The sequence below is a fragment of the Onychomys torridus genome, chromosome 21, assembly GCF_903995425.1.
Source record: "Onychomys torridus chromosome 21, mOncTor1.1, whole genome shotgun sequence".
Lineage (NCBI taxonomy): Eukaryota > Metazoa > Chordata > Mammalia > Rodentia > Cricetidae > Onychomys > Onychomys torridus.
The window spans coordinates 52516983-52534116 of NC_050463.1; the positions used below are offsets into that span (position 1 = coordinate 52516983).

General features: G+C 44.2%; 1 protein-coding gene across 18 annotated transcripts in view; it reads left to right on the top strand.

The window, feature by feature from the left end:
- The window catches only part of Myt1l (myelin transcription factor 1 like), a 399212-nt gene that overhangs the window by 26967 nt on the left and 355111 nt on the right, over window positions 1-17134 (top strand). For all 18 annotated transcript variants that reach the window (XM_036170263.1, XM_036170272.1, XM_036170265.1 and 15 more), the window contains exon 2: window positions 11380-11475. The gene's annotated coding sequence lies outside the window, so the exon portion shown is untranslated. The remainder of the gene's footprint in view (window positions 1-11379; window positions 11476-17134) is intronic.

The following is a 17134-nucleotide window of genomic DNA, read 5'->3' on the forward strand; positions in this document are numbered from 1 at the left end:
CTGTTCAAGAAATAAAACATGGTCCACACTTCCACATGCCTTGTAGACACATATTTGAACATCTCCAGGTTAAAACAAATGCTTTGACTTTCCATAACTTCTAAGTAGTTGTTATACAGAGGACAAACATTTCCATATGAGTATTTTGAATTTATGATTTGTACAAATCTTGTTTTGCTGTGTTCCCTGATCTAACAGCATGCTGACTGTCTTGGCATCTCACTTCCTAATGGTAAACTGACTTCAGGCCAGGTCAAACAACTTAGGAATCACTCCAAAGGTATTGCTATACCAAATAACTTTACTCCCACCCAACCCCCTTTCTCTAAAGTTAATTAAAAGGACAAAGTACATCAGTAAGCAAGTGAAAAAAAAAAATCTAGAGCCAGAACATAGGAATCTGACAAGCAAAGATTGTAATGACATTGGATTGTGATTGGGGTTGGATTTTTTTTTAAATAACCCGAAAAGGAAATATCCTATAGCTTCTGTGTTCAGGAATCCCCTACTGTCATTTTTAAGGTATATGTTGATCAGTTCTAAATAAAGCTGAGGAAAACTAGATGATTAGCAACTCGAGATTTTGAACTTCCATCTTCATTGATGATTGTTGCTTCACTTGAAGGAAGCCCAAATAGTGTGTTGGTTAGTGAGTAAGGGAAGGGGGCATGCAGAAAATTCTGTTCTGAGTCTGTGTCTGTTCTATGCATCACAGTGAAACAGGAGACCTCACTCCCCAAACAGACCCAGTGTACCACACCCTCTATGCACACAGAGGCTCGAGATCCTGCCTATGACACATTCACTTGCCAATCACAAGTGAGGCCTCCTTTTCCAATAGCTCCAGCTGATCTCAAGGCTTGCTCCCACAGGGACCCGCCCACAGGAACCCTTTGTGAATCACTGAGCAGAGGCATGCTTTGGGGAGACTGTGGGCACGTCTGCACCAAGCAGTGCCAGGACTTCCCACAGTCAGTGGCTGTTTTACCTCAGTAAGATTCTTGGTGCCTTTGTGGGGAAGAACACACTGCGCTGCTCCTGAACAGGCCATGGCCCTTTGCAGTGGACACAGGATAAAGGATGCCTGAGTGAGGTGATGACTGCTCCAAATCGGTTGCAGGTGCTGAGAAAGCTCTGTGTCCTATGAAAGTCTATGTTTAGGTTTCCTAATGGCGAGGCTGGTATAGGAAAGCCTCCCGTACACTTTTGCTTCTTTGGGCATGGTCCCCTTCTTATGTTATCCCAGAATTAAGGCCATCACAGGGTGTAAGGGGTTTCTTTTTAAAATACAGACTCTGATTTATTTCCTTGAGAACTTACTTTGCTATAAACGCTTATAAAGCCTCATACCATCATAACCTCTTCTCCTCTATGGCAGCTGACAAAGGCAGTTCTTAAATGGAAGCATGCCTTGTTCTCAAAGATTTTCTAGTAGATGTGTGCCAGATGACTATAGCTACTTGGCTTTATGAAATGATTTTGCATGGAGTTGTTTATTGCCCAGGTTTTCATTGTCCATGCACTCCCATGCCACTATTTCTAGAGGAGGGAGACCTTTAGCTGTGGATTCAAAGTCTCTCCTGGTTCCTCTCATTTCATTGACTTAGCAGATGGTTACTGAAAAGCTGTGTGTGCACCATTGCTTGGGAAATGGTGTCTCTGGTTTTGTTGTGACCGAAATTGTGACCTCACTTGTATTCAGTCCTTAGGCTTGGTGGTTAGGACAAATACTTGGAAGCATGTTAAGGACAGCCTGTGGGCCTTTGCTGCTCTGTGCTTCCCTGTGAAGTTAGCTCCAACAGCTCTAGCTCACTTTCTTCTCATACCTTATCCCATCGAGTCGGGTAGACATTGGGACTGAGATGGACAGGACGAAGGTGGAAGGGCACACAGATGCTTTGTCAGCATCACTCTGGGGATGAGGAGGGACCCCTGAGATGTTACGCTTTACCCAAACCCAGGGATCCTTTTCTTTGCTTAGAAGCCTCCTAAAGACAGCCACATTCTTTTTAGCCTCCCTCCTTCCCTCCCTCCCTCCCTGGGAAACCACTCATATGGGAGCAGGAAGGAGGAAGGGGGCGGTAGTTCCTGCTACGCAAGACAACACATTTGTTCTTCCTTGAGCAATCCCTGGAACCTTCTGGAGCTGAGGCATTGGAGCGTTCTGAGTGGTACGCAGCTGCTGGCTTGGTGGGGGAATGCCTGTGCTGAAGGTTAGGGATTTGAAAACCTATGTGGAGGAAATTAGTTCAGATGCTTTGGTTGTCTGCAGAAGGCCCTGAGTATATGAGATTACCGTGGTGACTATGCAGTGGGGTCAGTGTCCTGAGTGCAGCTCAGTGCCCTACTTGGTAGTTGGAGATGTCTTATCTTGGAGCACATGTAAAGGGGTATCCAGGATCTCCACTGTTGGTACCGCCTCTGACTAAATTGATAGGTATATTTCCTTTCCCCTGAGATGCCACTGGGCTGTTGATGTTCCTACACACACTGGGTTGGGTATGAGGATACTCTGGCATTACCCAACCCGCCAGTAAAGAGGCAAAACCTCTCTAATGCTGCTGAGTGTGGAGTTTCCTCAGAACAAAGCAGCCACAAGCTGTGTTCCACCAAAGGAGCTCTCCGGTATATCCACAGCACCATAGGCAGCATAGACCTAATCAGTGACTACATCAAGCAAACCTCCTTATTCTCAGTCTGCATCCCCCTTTCCTGATGAGCTCATGACATTATCCAGACAGTGCTTCCTGAAGGAGGAAAATACGTACAACCCATTGCAGACAAACATCTTAATACCAATCACAAAGATTTTTCTTTTTAATTTCTTGAAAAAAAGGAGGGGGAATACTCAAAATGGAAATAGCTATTAACATGAATTTCATTCCTTCTTCTAAAACCAATCTAAAACCCTCAGAGTGGGATCAATGAGCAGGTGACATGTTTCCCCCATTTGTTTTGAGTGGGTACTCCCAGGATATCAGGTGCCCTGTGCTCCAGAAGTCTGGACAGTGGAGCCTCCAGACCCTGACCACTCGGGGTGCCCACTGGCTGTGACTCAGCTGTAGACCTCCAAAGCTGGAACAATCTTTACTGCATTTTGTGTCTCCTGTTGGATTTTTGCACACCTTGCTCAGTTCCTAAATTTCTTGGCTCAGGGTATTTGAGTTTCCACCCTTTGAAAATAAAATAGCTAATGGGCCAGCATCTTTTTGCACTTCCCCTCTTTCTTCCTTAGAGGATGGTTTCCTTCCCCCTTGATGCTAAATAGAATGTGCCGAGAGCTAATGATGAAAGACATCATCTAGCTTGGTTGTCTCACAGCATGCAACTTATCAAGTTACAAAATGCAGTTCCCAGCCCAGTGGTGGTGGTGCATGCCTTTAATCTCAGTACTCCAGAGGCAGAGGGAAGTGGATCTCTGATTTAGAGGTCAGCCTGTTCTACATAACAAGTTCCAGGACAGCCAGGGATATACAAAGAAACTCTGTCTCAAGAAACCAAAACAAACAAACCAACAAACAAAAATGCATTTCCCAGAGTGCCTTGGGGTTCTTGGTATGCCACCATTGTTCCTGCAGTATGAACCAAAGCCTGCTGTCTAAAGCATGCTTTTCCTCTCTCACCTGACACAGAACTCAATCCTGAGAGCACTGCTCCTGCCTAGCCCTACCTAGCCCTTCTCCTTCCTGAGCTCATTGGTGCCTGCCTCAGAGCCCTCAGATGTTCTGATGAATGAAGAGGTACCAGGCCTTCACTGGGCCCTGCATCAGGAAGCCATGCCCAGGGAAGGGTATTGCTCCCATTGTACCTTATTAAGCTTCATAAATAGCTTCTCCATTTGTAAAGTTAGTTTCTTCAGAACGGAGATATAATATGATATGATGTGATATGGTTGATGTGATATGATGATACCATAGGTCCTATGATATCCAGCATGATATCATGTATGTATGCATATGCTAAGGTTTTCAACAAGGACTTTACAACTGACTTGTTTACAAGGCAAATGATGCCCCAAGGCCAGGCAGTGTCATTATACCTCTGTTCATGTTTCTTTGTGACTTGGATGTTGTCATCCTTGCTGATAAGAAGAGATATGGTGATAAAATATGAAAGCATATTTAAGTCAGTTTTGTTCTCATTGGTAACACAGAGATAGTCCTGTTTGGAAGATTGTCTCCTTCTCTTTCTTCTTCTCTATCTCTGCTTCATTGTCTGGAGCTGAGGTTTGCAAGGAGGCTTCCTGCCCACAGCTGAACTGATGAAGGAAGTATGGTATCAAGTTAGACTTCTGGATGAGGGTTTATTTTGCTCAAGTAAAAATTCATAGGCTCCTGTTTCTTGCCAACTGGCTTCCCCCATTCTTTCTAAATTGAAGCCTGTCTAAAATATTCAACAAGAACAACCGGGCTGTTACTGGTAACTGAGTGAGTCTGAGAACATGGTAGGAGCTCATGTAATCCCTGAACATGCTTGGATAATACAAAACTTCAGAAGCAGAGTCACATGACCAAAATAGCAGCTGGCTCGTTTTAGCATCTGTGGCCCCCAATATGTCTCTTCTGTCTCTGGGAGAGTTCCCAGTCTCCTCAGCTCTCCTGGCCTGTGAGTGACACTAATTTTATATTTCACACTGGAAACGCAGATACCCAACAAAATGAAGCTTGATTTCCTCCCTTCCCCTCTTTCTCCACCTATGTTTATCTCATGCTCTTTGAAGATCTGATTCTTGGCAGAGATGGTGGGTAGTCCTCAGCTCCTGGGGCTGACAGCTCTGTGTAGAAATGACCTCAACATGCTGTGATTCCTAGACTGAAGCCATAAGAAGCTTAAGTTCCATCTAATAACCTTGTCCTAGACTTTCCCCTCTGGGTTTATGCATTAAAAGACAAAAGAAATTGTCTGACATAAGGTGAGGCAGGAGGAGGCATTGTGGCCAGTTGGGCACCTGTGGGCTGGTCTTCTTGCCTGCCCCCAGGCTGAGTGCAGGGGCATCCATGGACTCTCAAGAGGGTTGGGTTAGCCTCAGGGCTGAGGCTGGCTCTGCCACAGCTGAAAATAATAAAAGCACCTTCTCAGTATTGGTGCGCTTTGTTCCTGCATGCCTTTAACTCCGTCCTTTGTCTAAGAAGCCTGAGCCATGTGAAGGTAGCAATGCTTATAACCAGCTCTCTTGGCCCTCTTGTTTCTGCATCTTGGAATGACAGTGTGTGTCATCGCTTAGAATCCGTGGGCATGTCAGAAGTGAAAGCTCATTTCTCTGACAGCCAGGCTCTAGGGGTACTGCTCTGAAGTCTTTAACTCCTTTCTTTTCTGAGATCTCTTGGTGAGCAGCCCTAAAAACACACATGAGTATTGTTTTGGCCACTTGTCCTCATTCTTCCTCTTACCCCCTTTGGATCATGAGATGCCACAGCTGCCACAGAAAGCATGAGACAAGGCCTATTGCATCTAATCTCAGCCACAATTCTGGAGCTGCACCACTGAGCAGAGCTTGCATCCTCTGCACACACTGTTTCTGGGTAACTTCTCAGCTGTGAATCTGGCTCCTGGCTTCTTGGTTTTCCCCTAGGCAGCCTTAAGCTTTTCCTGAGAGCAGGCTTTGCAAATGTTCTCATGGAGAACAAGATTCAGTAACAATAATGTACCCTGGCTCCTTCCGCTCTCTCTTACATCCACATTGCTGTCTCAAGTGCTTGGATGACAGGTGTGAGCTGCCATGTCAGGCTGAAAACAGATTTTATGATATTGGAATGCAGGAATACTTTATACTTTCATTATTAATGTAAGCATGTTCTTCTGGGACTTAATTACGCACAAAGCTTTATAAGGTAGTGCCTTCAGCTGCAGCCCCTTCTCTGCACCTATCTCCACTCCTTGCCACTCTGCAGGGATTTCCTGCCTGAGGTCAGCAGCAGAGCCTTCACTTGTCTGGGCACACTGGCTCCTTGCTTGCTTTCTGCTCAGCTCCTTATTTCTCACTCTTCCCCAACAGGGGGGAGCAGAGAGCAAGGCAGTAGGGCAGGATGGGCCAGGCCAACAAGGACAGGGCCTATCACTCCTTAGCATATGGCACCGGCAGGAACGACTTGGGCTTGCTTGGGTGCTGGGCATTAACTTTGCAGTTTTGCACATTTTGGGAGGTGCTCCCAAAATGCAGACAATTCCTTATAGTGATGATGAGAATGATTTTGGATACCTAGGGTGCGGGCCCTTCCTCCTAGGCAGGAGTTGACACCAGGAACACAAAAAAGATAGTGTGGGAACATCCCTGGGCAGAAGTCATCTACCTGGTTCTGTTGGTAACCTGCAGCCAAAACTTTCCATAGCAGCACACACACATTCATTCAGCCACACTGACTTCTCTTATCAAGAGAGAAGGGCTTTCGCCCATTCAATACATTAGCAAACAATACCACCCTTTGGTTCGCCTTCTGGTGTCTGCAGTGAGCTTCTTTAGGACAAAGCCTTCCATCTTCTGGGCTGAGCTCTCACCTCTCAGCCACCAGCATCACCTGCTTTGACTCATTACAAGAACGAGCTGGTGCTGGCTTAAGTCCTTTGGAATGGTGGGCATGGAGATTTACAATGTTATCACTGAATGTACAATCACAGTTTTAGCATCTCACTGTCATGAGCCCAGGACACATTATTTTATATCATAAAGGGATTTTAGCCAAAAAATAAAAATAAAAAAACTCTAATAAGCGATCTTCAGGTTGAGTTAGAGTTGATGTCTCAAAATATCAGGTGGAGAGAGACTGAGGACACCAGATGCCCATCTCTGGCTTCCATGTGCACAGTATACACACACACACACACACACACACACACACACACACACACACGAACTCACACACACACACCACTTGGCTCATGCACACACTTGTTCATACAAGCTCCAGGTTATCCCAGTGGACAGAATGGGCTGACAATCACTGTTCTGCAACTTTCACTGAGAGAGCTCTGTAACAGAGTGTCCTCTACTACAAGAAAGGAAAAGCCCAAGGACAGACACACTCTGTTCCCCATATCTGAGATGCTGTGGTATCACTATAAACCTTCAGGAGACCTCTCAGTGACACTTCAACCAACTCACTTATGGTAGAACCCAAAGAAGCAAAATTCAGAGCATGCACAAGACATTAAAACAAACTAAGAAGCACTGTAGCCCATGCTGGCCTTGAACTCATGGCAACCCTCCTGTCTCAGCCTCACAGTTGTCGGATTGCAGGTATGAGGCACCACACCTGGTTGTCCTTAGATTTTATTCACAAAGCTACAGAACTGGTGGGGTGGCTACCACACCAGTGGTTTTTTGTTTTGTTTTGTTTTGTTTTTTTGTTTTTTGTTTTTTTGTTTTTTTTTACCTCACATCTTGTTGTATTTCTGTAAAATTATGTCCTTAAGTCTCACAAACCAAATCGGCACAATTGTTTCTTGCTGCTGTCCTCACACACAATGCTTGTTTGGGGTAGGGCAGAAAGGCTGCCCATTCCAATGCATAAAGAAACATTTTATCAACAAAAGCAGAGCTTCTCGGGGCCCCTCTGCCCATGTGATCCTCCAAACATTTGTGTTCTGTCCACCATTCAATGTGACCCCAAGCACTCAGGTAGATACGTGGTTCATTTAAAAGCTACCTAAGACTGCATGTTGACCAGAAATTCCTGATTTACCCCTATACACTGAGGTCATGTACTTGTGACTATGTGCCTAGCTTGTGGTGATGGTGAATTGTCCAGGCCACTTGAAAGATGTCAGAACATGAATCCTGACTCCTATGGGATCCCAAATTCATCTGAGGAATGTCTTCTCCAGCGGACAAATGACCTCTCAGCACCATCTGCCCTTAGAGCAGGTTGAAGTGGCATTCACTTAGGGCCTGGTGTGGGTGAAGTGGACTGGAGCTGGAGTTTCTGGCTCTATAAACTCAAAATTGGATCTACATCGAAAGAATTTTCCCTTTTCAATTCCTTAAACAATACTAAGAAAGTCACACAGCCACTCAAGATCAAATGCTGCAAAATATCACCTCCTCATCTAGAAAGGGTCTGGGGTCATCTTGTTTGGCTGCTTTCATTCTCTGGGTGGCATCAATGGACCATCTTGCAGAAGGATCACTACTGGAGTCTGCAGGTGGAACCAGTTGGCGAGGCTTTATGGTGTTGCTATTGGCGGCTGCTCTGTGTTCATATATTGGCAGATATTTTGTATTGACTTCTCAAAGCCCAGATTTTCTATAGATGTGTGTGAAATTGGCTCACTACTATAAAAGTAGCCAGAAAGAAGTCAAAATCAGTAAATACATGGCATTTTAAAAAGTTGTATGAGCCACTACCAAACCACCATACTTGAAATGTGGGGGAAGATGGTGTAATAGAATGGGAAATGTGAAAAAATAAACAAGTTTGCAAAGAACAAACTTCCAGGCTCAGATGCAGAGGCAGGACTCGAGGTGCCAGCCTGAGTTGGATATACTATGGCTGTCTGCCAAGCCCCATGTCAGGGGCCACAGTCCCTTTCTGGCCTCCTTTTGGGACCAAAAATCTTGGGTCAGAGAACACTACAAAAAACAAAACTATTAAATAAGACAGTAGCATATGCCAAAGGATGGAAAGTTTATAAAGGTGTGATTTTCAAGGAGAAAAAAAAATGACATGGTCTAATTGTTAATGAGGAAGCTATCAACTTTAAGAGGGATATACAGTCCACGCTGCTGGGCCTGGCTAGAGGGGGTTGCATTACTGACAAACAAGGATGTCTTCTGTCTGGGCATCTATGTGTGGCTCTGTGGGGATCTGAATCCAGCTCACTGTATGTAACATGAACCTTTTTAATGAGCCTTCAGAGCAGCAAGGTTCAGTGGAAATGAAGTACACTGTAGGACTCCATATGCGCTGTTACAAGCACCAGTAGATAATGACAGTAACAAAAACAAGATGAAACTATGCTTCCTATAACAATCACCCAGCCTATTAAAATGATACAGTGGCTTCAGATAATCAATCTGAGGTGAGGAATGGGGTTTGGGGCATTCTTTCTCTTTGGTGTATACTGCATCAGCATGACTATAGGTGACCCAAAAACTAAGCACACTTTGCTTAGTTCTTTCTAAGATTTCTCTGATGAGTAGTGTGGTGGGTTAGGTGTGGGGGTGGTAAAGAGCCGTACTCAGAAGTTAAACCATCAGGATTCAAATCCAGTGTTTGCATTGACAAGCTAAGTGATGGCAGCCAGTTCCGCAGGGTCTCAGATCATCTGCAGCGTTGGCATGTTGGTACCACTACCTTGCTATGAGGACTTGGGAACATGAAACTTGGCCAGACTTGCACATACTCTCTATTTCCAGTCTCTGGCCACTGAGTAGACCTTCTGGTTCTGTAGAAGTATGTCCTGGCCAGTCAGAAAAAGAAATACAATGGTGAAGAGGTTGAAGGTGATGAGGAAATGCTGTAGTTGTGCTCTGTTTAGAAGGGATGAGATCCATACAGGTGAGCACAACCGTATCTATTTAAAGGAGTTTGAACTAAGTACTGTTCAGCCAGAATATGTATCTACTCGGGGAAGACCAAAGCAAGTTTGCAGAGTTACTTCTAATGTTCACACTCCATTTCCTTTTTTCCCATGTGTGCCACAATGTCAGTGTTACCTTGTGTTTTTACATAATACCATTCTCCTCTTAGCTAAATATCTGTAACTGTAGGCCTGTTTTTAAGAAAGACTGACCCCTGTTCATTGGGGTTTCTTGAATTCATCATCATCATCATCATCATCATCATCATCATGGCACCACACTCTCTGCATACTCACATGCACTGCATACTCTCTCACACTCTTACACACGCACTGTGTACTGAGATGCTCCTGACACTCTCTGACAACTGCAGAGCACACCAACCATACTTGACTCGGTCATGGAGTTTAGTCAGTATTTTCAATATCTAAAATGTCGGAAATTCTTCACAGCTACCTGAAGTTGTCTCATTACATGTATTTGTTCGTTTATCTTGGGGTGCCTTGAGACACACCTGGGATGGTACCTGTGTGAGGCCAGAGGATCATTAGTGGGAGTTGGTTGCTCTTTCCCACCGTATGAAAGAGTTCTGGGGCTAGAAATTAAGGTCAGGTCTTCAGGCTTGGCAGCAAAGGGCTTTACCCCATTGAGTCATCCAAGCAGAAAAGAAACAGTTAAATGATATTTCAGGGAGAAAAAGAAAAAAGGACACATGAGCAACTGTATATGAAAAAGGAGTGATAAGCAGTTTATGAAGTTGATGTCCTCAGAAACAGCGTGACTTTAGGGTAGCCCTGTTAGGCTGATAACAGGGGGCATGCCCGTTGACTGTGAAGATGAGCAATCTAGAAAAGTGCTTGCTGCGCAGACATGAGGACCTGAGTTTGATTCCCTAGAAGCTGTATAAAAGAGCTAGGCATGTTGCTGTAAGCTAGTAATCAAAGCCCAAGGTAGGCGGAGACAAGATGATACTTGGGGCTGCTCTGACCAGCCAGCATAGCCTACTTGGCACATTCCTGGTTCAGTGAGAAACCTTGTCTCAAACAATAAGGTGGACAAGTGCCTGAAGAAGGACAATGGAGGTTGACCTCTGAGCTCGCATTCACACATGTGTGAGAATACACACACACACACACACACACACACACACATGCAAGCACATATATGTGCACACACACTCAGAATATAGGGCATGACGGTGGATGTAAGAATTGTGCACCAAATTGGAAGTACAGAAAAATATTACATTTCTTTTTCCTCCCACGGAGTAACTAAATTTGAAATGACTCTGGCTAATGGTTGGAAAAAGCTGAATTAATGTTCCACAGGAAGTGTCCTTTCTTCACATAGTTCATTGTTTCATGTGAGCCTAGAACACAAGACAGAATAGAAACTTCCTCCCTCCTCCCAGGCTCTTTGATTTTTTGTTTCATTGTCTGTTATTTTCTTTTCAAACAGACAGTCCTGGCATGGCCTTAGATGCACAAGTTGATTGCGAGACTCTGGGGCCCTCTACCCTCCAGCAGGTGCTGTACTTGTCTTGACAAGATCACCTGTGGCTAGCCCTGGGGAGCTGAGCCTCCGACTCCTGTCCCTTTGTTGGTGGCCTCACAAGGAGGCCTGACCTGGGTTCTTTCATTTTAGCAGAGAATTGCCTTTATTTTTAAAAGCACCATACCTTCAACAAATGGAGCTGGAGAGCCTGTCACTGGGACTGTGCCTTGGATGAGCTGTGGCAGGCAGCTGTAATGCAGAGTCTCCACTCTTACTGACACAGACTAAGTTGCCAGGAAGCTGGCCTCGCTCAGTGACTCTTAGATAAGACTTCCAGTAACCATGTTTTGTTCTTCTCTCCTGTACAGGGTTCACACAGAGGCTACAGCTGAGGTCCAGGCGTGTGCAGTTCTCCGCTGGGCTTTGCCCTGCCCGTGTTGACAGCTGAGGAATCACAGAGTGTGGTAAGTTCATTCTGACAGAGATTTGGGGCTTCATTAGGAATGTGCTAGGAGGTGCTACCTGCGGAATGTGGGGTACAGCAATGGCCATGCTCAGATGAGGCCAATTGAGTCAACTTCCTTCACACTGGTCTTTGTGCTTAATGCTTAGATGCTTATGTCAATGTAGTCAACTAAACACACTTATTGAATTCACATATTTGACTTTTTCTTATATATTTACAATGATAAAAGCATTGTCTGTATCCCAAATATTTCAGAAATAAGCCAAACCCAGGAAAGAATATTGTCCATGAAGTCAATCTATGTTTTACATAGTAGTTGGATTTTTCTCCTCTTGGTGCTTTATATGTGTACTGGGTCTTCTAACTTAGAGCCATTCTCATACCTTCAGTTGTGCTTCAACTCAAGTGTCTGTCCTGCCTGGGCAGACACCTGCTCAATAACCTCTCCAGACACAAAGTTCACTACATCCAGCTACACCCACAGCCCAGTTTGGTCCCACGGCACCCTGTTTCCACAAAGTTATATCTTTGGCAGTCATGGGTCTGACTTGATCCATCTTCAGATGGGAGCATGCTGATTGCTTGGCAGCAATCAGGAGGCATGTGAAGTTCTCCTATTGCCCTACCCACCCCTGCATGACACTGTGGTGGATACCCAGGGCCTTCTTCACTAAGCCTGCATGGGTGAAACTGAACAGCACTGTTCATATCAGTAAGACTAATTTACTTCTCATCAAGGCTGTGAGAAAGGAAGAAATCGTTCAATCTATCAGGCTTGGTGCTTTCTATTTACTACAGAATTTTTAATTTTTCAAAGATCATACTTGTTAAGAGAGTTGTGCCTTCACTTTCCCTCGCTTTGGAGACCTTTGTCACCCACAGTTGTCCTTGAATGCTGCCATTTACACTGATACCAAATGGCTAGAGAGACAGAGTCTTTTAAAAATCAGTTTTCTTCACATGGTTAGTATATACACACTACAGAAAAATTAGATATTTAAAATGATTTAAATAATAAAACATTGAGAAACTCAGTTCAGTTATAATTATCATTAATACTGGTTTAGAATTCCTTGTGATTACATGTATAATTTTAAACAAGCTATGTCATTCTATACATTTTCTTCTTTACTTTCTACATCTTTCTGTATTAATGTGTCCATTTCTAAAAGCATCATTTTCCCATGGTGCATGAGAGCCATCTTGAGATTCCTTAAAGTTTTGCTCTCTGATCCTTTCTCAAACAAAACAAGGCAAAAATTTTGGCTGTTTATTCCCTTCTCTGCTCATATAGTAAACCCTTCCTTCTCAGATGCCCATGTAAATACTCCTCTTCTTTTTCCTGTTTGCTCGTGTTCAGTAATAGAATCATGGCAGTGCTCTGCACGTATGAACAGATATTTCCCTGGACACTCGGTGCTGTAGTCACATTCAGAAGCAGCCTTGAAACACTGAAAAAGTAAAAGCTATCATGAACTTGAGATTGTAACACAAGGGCTCAGGGGTCTCTACCAGAGCCTGCAGAAGACCTACAGCGTCATGATGGTGAAAGAACCAACTAAGACAAATGGCTAAGAGGGTTCGTGCTAGATGTTCATGAAGTAAGGATGAGATGACACGGCCCAGTGATTCCCCTGATGCCTGTCACAGGGACATAGACTTGGGGACAGGCAGAGGGACACAGATACTCCAGGAATGCTCCAGAGCTAGGTAAGAAGCTGTCCTTATGGACACTACAGGGGGAGGGGTCTATGGTGAAAGCCCAATTTCTAGAAAGGGGGAGGTCTGCTGGCTTCCTGAAGCACCTGCCTGGTTTCCTGTCTTTGACCCTGTGCTTAAAAGAACACGTTGTCTTTAACTCCCTACTGTTTCCTTGTTTTCCTTTATAGGAAACACATACACTAAAATACAGCCAGGAAAACATTAGGTTAGTACATTATATTTATCCTTAAACTTAAAGCATCAACTATTTAAGATATCTTCACTATACTACAGAATCATGATTTAGATTTTGGGGGACTGTTCATAGCACTCACCACGTTTGTGTTGAAGGACAAAGTCCATGTGCTTGGAGTTTCTGTTGCAACATTTCAGGATACAATGATATGATTTCTCAAATTTACTTTCATGTAGATGTGGTTTGATAATCATTTATAGATACATGTGGCACTGACCAGCTGACACCACTGGAACTAGCCAAAAGGTTTGTGGAGCATGTTGTTTTTCTGTCTACATATGTTTGTTCATATGGAAATATTTCAATGAATGAGAGATCACATAAGGGTAACAGAAATACCTGTTGATATCAGACTGATGCAGAAAAACCTGGTTTTCTATATTGGAAAATCTGGGATCAGTGTCCTTTCTGAGACTCAGTTTCCCCATCTATGAAATGAATCTGGGCACCACAAGTTGTATGGAGCACCCAGGAGTTGAAGTGTAAAACATGTTGTGTATACACGCTGCAGGACCACATTACATATAAGCCCCAGATGAACTATATATGGCTGTGTGTTGACTTTCTCTCTTTTAGACTGATTAATTTTATATTTTAAAGCCAAATGAAGAATTAAACTAGTAAAGGATTTGCTGTCATGTGTGATGTTAGATAGACTTCTAGTGGTATTTTGAAACAATATTTTTCTATTTAGTATTTTAAAATAACATAGTGAGGATAAATTAGGGATTTCTCTCCCCAAACCATGATGTTTGGATTGAATGATCAGCTACAGCGCTACTTTTTTTTTCTTAAACACTTAACTATCTTTAATTTTTATTTTATAACTTAATTTCTCCTTGCAAAGAGTGAATAACTCTACTTTTTTATGATTATACTATGGACTCCTTCTTAACCCTTTTATAATCCAAGAAGGGAGGTAACATGGCCATTCTTTTTATTATTGTTAGTAGTAATATTACTCTTTTACACACTATTTAAACTCTTAGCTATTCTGTGAATGGAGCCAGAGTTTGGAATTTACCAATGACAGCCCCTAAGAAATGAACATCCTGTTCACTGACCAGCAACGTGCAGGTTTGAAAGGCAGCCAGTGACAGCTCTTACTGTCCTCCACTCCTGTCTTCTTTGAGTGTGTCTGGCTCTTCTCCATTGCAGATGTGAGGTCACTTTTACAGCCTGGGAAGCCGCTATCCTTCCTGCTACAGAAAACAGACAAACAAACAACAAAACAAAACAGTTTTCCCAGGTTTACCTTTGAGAACCGCTTTGCTGAAATCCTTATCAGGTGTGGAAGGCGAATGGACCGGTAGAGATTAAGGATACTGGCAAATGAATAAGAATTTAGCATACGAGATGAAAGACAAACACTGATAGTGAACGCCATGTGCTTAGCTAAGCCCTGGAATTCTGGAGAGACAGGCATGTGGATCTTGATGGACAGTCCAGGGGGGCTTCCTGAAGGATGTTGGTTAAACAAGCTTTGTCTCTTGAAATGAGAAAGAAGCAGCCAGGTGGAGGGAGGAAGGGAGGAAGAATACGACCAGCATATAAACTCGAAGCCATATCTCTATATGCAGATGGGGAGAGGGACCAACTCTCAATCCATGCTGAGTGAGTTTGGAGGGGCAATTCAGTCTCCCCAAAGTTCTGGTTCTTGGTTCAGCAGCTAACGCTAACTTGGTTACAATACAGCAGTCCTAGGAACATAAGGACCACAGTCATGACCAGGTGACCAGGGAGAGGTAGACATTAACAGACAGTGGTGTCTATACCCCGACTTGATTGTCTGCCAGAGCTCCCATTCTTGAATTTGTCAAATCATCTCTCCATCATTGTAAAAAGACTTTATTAATTAGTAGCTGCCATATCTGTAAAATTCAAACGCTGCCTTATCTGTGTCACAGCAGCTGAATGATTCTGATAGGAACAACAAGGAACCTCATGTGGGCACCTGGACCTCACTCTGTTGCAGCAGTGTTGTGTGGGAAATGCATGACAGATGTGCTGGGCAGGTGCTCTCAGAGGAGGTGTGTGTGGAGGCAAGTCATGTGCGCTGTATTCTCTCTGCCTTACAGACAATGGTTATAGACAGATCCAGATGAACAGGAACAGTCATTGTTTTGACTCCTGTGAGGCTGCAGTCCCCATTAGCACTTGTGCTAAGTGTCCGTGGTATGCGATGGTGTGGGAAGCCCCTCTGAACAGGAAACACAAACAGTGGGTCAAGCACAACCTGACACAGCAGTGAATAGGCAGGCCAGTCAGTGGGGGTGGGGGGTCATGAAGCATGGATTTGAAGGACAAGATGCTAGGAGTGCAGGCAGAGTGGGGTAGCTGAGAACTTTCCTTGACTTGGAAGCAAGGGAAATAAACTATAAAAAATGTGCTGTTATACGAAGCTTAGTGCAGAAGGACAGACAGATATGGGGTCATGAGGAGCATGTCTGTGTCAGATTTGCTGAAATTTGTCTAACAGGCATTGAGAAAGCGTGTGAAGTGGAAAGAGAGGGCCCTGGAGAGTGGGGAGGACCTCCCAGATAGTCTGACGTTTGAATCTTATCAATACCATGTAGGCTAAAGTTGCTTGGTCCCCACTAGGACCTCAAGAAAGCTACTTCCCCTCTCCAAGCTATGAATTTCTCACCTCAACTACATCCACATAGCCCCTCACTGGGGTGCTGGGCTTTGGGGTATACTGTGAGTGGACTATCAGCAGGGGCAACCACAATGCTGAAGCCAGGCATATGGTAGAACATCTTTCCGTCCAGGTTCCACCAGTGCACTGTATAGGATGGTCTCAAGCTCAGCTGTGCCCATCTGTAATTACTCACACACTCACCTCGGCATGACCACCTGGCCTCAAATATCCTGTTCAGCCATCCTTTAAGGCAGAGCTCCAAAGTCCACTATAGTGATACCCATGTGTTCCCAGAGCCACATGTCCTATGTGAGATGCTCTCCCACAGCTCTTATCCAAAATTGTAGTGCTTCTAGTGGAGTAGTACACCTGTCTCCACATGTTACCATCAGCATTCCTGTTCCTGGCCCTGTGCTTGCCAGGTTTTTCCTAGGAAGGGTTCTGAAGGTCTCAGAAAGTGACCCCCAGACCTAGCCATAGCTGACTTCATCAGCCTTGGTTGGGAAGCTCTTCTGAGGCATTCCCATGCATTTGTGTGTTCCATCTCGCAGTGGTATATGCAGGAGCGATGTGAGCGCTTGCAGGAGAGGGGGTTTCAGCAGGATCTACAGGTATGGTAGACAAGCACCGTAGCATCCTTAGAGCTCATCCAGTCTGTACGCCTGTGCTGGTGGTGCTACTATTGACTGTTTCTTTCTTTTTTTTTTTAAATATGCTTTAATTACACGAGACCTCCTTTCTCAGACTATTCCCCCTAGTCAAAGAAATTACTTTAGAAACAAAAAAATCAAGCCCAACTCTCCTGGAACAAAATGTATCCAAGTCTGAAAATAGAAACCAGGACCTTTCACACGGTAATTAAGGGTGGCCCTTTCCCTGTTCTAAGGTTTCAGGAGAAAAATGAATTCATATTGCAAATAAATGCCAATGACATGTGAGTACTTAGAATTCAATAGACTCCTCTCAATTCCTCCCCCTCCCTCCCTCCCCCTTTCCTTTCTTAGTCTACTTTGGGCTTGCCTGTCTCCTTTTCATTTACACAGAGAAAGATCTATATTT